This window comes from Pseudorasbora parva, chromosome 24 (genome assembly GCF_024679245.1).
Source record: "Pseudorasbora parva isolate DD20220531a chromosome 24, ASM2467924v1, whole genome shotgun sequence".
In the NCBI taxonomy this organism is placed as follows: domain Eukaryota; kingdom Metazoa; phylum Chordata; class Actinopteri; order Cypriniformes; family Gobionidae; genus Pseudorasbora; species Pseudorasbora parva.
This window is the reverse complement of record NC_090195.1, coordinates 186,862-189,079: the sequence shown is the minus strand read 5'-3', so window position 1 is coordinate 189,079 and position 2,218 is coordinate 186,862.

The window sequence follows — 2,218 nt, the reverse complement described above, 5'->3', positions numbered from 1 at the left end:
ACACACACACACACACACACACACACACACACACACACACACACACTCTCTCTGCTGAGGAATGAAGCAGCAGTGGATGAGAGGCTGTGCTGTGTGAGGAAAGGCTGCTGTGATGTTCGGAGGCTTGCGTGCCACGAGATGTTTTTCTTCATGTTCGGCCCGCATTCCTCAGATTATAATTCAGGACTTCTCCAGATTGGGCTCCGGTCTGAGACTCCGGCTCAGGGTTTGGGTCGAGTTAGCCCATAATGAATAACACACACCAGTGTGACAGATGACAGCTAAAGGAGTGGCTCACACACACACTCACACACACACACACACACACACACACTCACTCTGATGCTTTCACAGCTGCTCCTCATCACAGCGGCCAAAGAGTGAGAGTTAGACTGACTGAGGAGAAACCAGAATCAGAACACGCACACACACACACACACACACACACACACACACACACACACACACACATGACGATAGATGCACTTTTAAGTCTCCTTTTGGGTTTAGATAAGCCAGCACTGGATCATTATTGGTGATGAATGTGGCAGAACTGACTGGCGTATTCAGGACATGCCAAAGGTCAGAGAGTCCAGAGTTAGAGAGTGTGTGTGCGGTTCAGAGAGCCATTCTCACCGAATCGAGTCTTTAAACTCTGCTGAGACTTTACAGAGCGGCTGATGAAGCTACTGCTGGGACGCTGTCGAGACGAAGCCAGACGACGGCACGCCATAGTCAAGACTCAAGACTTTCTGCACCGCAAAAAACTCCTCTGACTCAGTATTAGAGTCTCGTTTCTCGTCCAAACATCTAAACATCCGCAAAACAAGAAGCATTTACTAGACAAGCAAAAGTTTGTGTCTCGTTTTTGTGAAGAATAACTCAAAATGAAGAGAGTTTTCGCTTAAAATAAGATCAATAATCTGCCAATGGGGTGAGAAAAATAATCTTGTTTTCTGTTTGAGTTAAGATTATTTAAGCAAAATCTCTCTTCATGTTGAGTTATTCTTCACAAAAACAAGACCCAGATACTGAGTCAGAAGTCTCCAGTGTGTCCAGGAATGGACAGCGGCTGTAATTAGACCCGTTAGAGACACGCTTAGATCCGTGTTTAAACACACACGTCTGACGAGCCACACGCCTCTGTCGCCACAAGCCTTTATTAACCCAGAAGCCAAAGCTAATGTATTGTGTGGCGGTGATGATTGTTAGGGGTGTGTGTGATGATTGTTAGGGGTGTGTCGGTGATGATTGTTAGGGGTGTGTGTGATGATTGTTAGGGGTGTGTATGGCGGTGATGATTGTTAGGGGTGTGTGTCGGTGATGATTGTTAGGGGTGTGTCGGTGATGATTGTTAGGGGTGTGTATGGCGGTGATGATTGTTAGGGGTGTGTGTGATGATTGTTAGGGGTGTGTGTGGCGGTGATGATTGTTAGGGGTGTGTGTGATGATTGTTAGGGGTGTGTGTGATGATTGTTAGGGGTGTGTCGGTGATGATTGTTAGGGGTGTGTATGGCGGTGATGATTGTTAGGGGTGTGTCGGTGATGATTGTTAGGGGTGTGTGTGATGATTGTTAGGGGTGTGTATGGCGGTGATGATTGTTAGGGGTGTGTGTGATGATTGTTAGGGGTGTGTGTGATGATTGTTAGGGGTGTGTCGGTGATGATTGTTAGGGGTGTGTATGGCGGTGATGATTGTTAGGGGTGTGTCGGTGATGATTGTTAGGGGTGTGTGTGGCGTTGATGATTGTTAGGGGTGTGTGTGGCTGTGATGATTGTAGGGGTGTGTGTGGCGATGATGATTGTTAGGGGTGTGTGTGATGATTGTTAGGGGTGTGTGTGATGATTGTTAGGGGTGTGTCGGTGATGATTGTTAGGGGTGTGTATGGCGGTGATGATTGTTAGGGGTGTGTGTGATGATTGTTAGGGGTGTGTGTGATGATTGTTAGGGGTGTGTCGGTGATGATTGTTAGGGGTGTGTATGGCGGTGATGATTGTTAGGGGTGTGTCGGTGATGATTGTTAGGGGTGTGTGTGGCGGTGATGATTGTTAGGGGTGTGTGTGGCTGTGATGATTGTAGGGGTGTGTGTGGCGATGATGATTGTTAGGGGTGTGTGTGATGATTGTTAGGGGTGTGTGTGATGATTGTTAGGGGTGTGTGTCGGTGATGATTGTTAGGGGTGTGTGTCGGTGATGATTGTTAGGGGTGTGTGTGGCG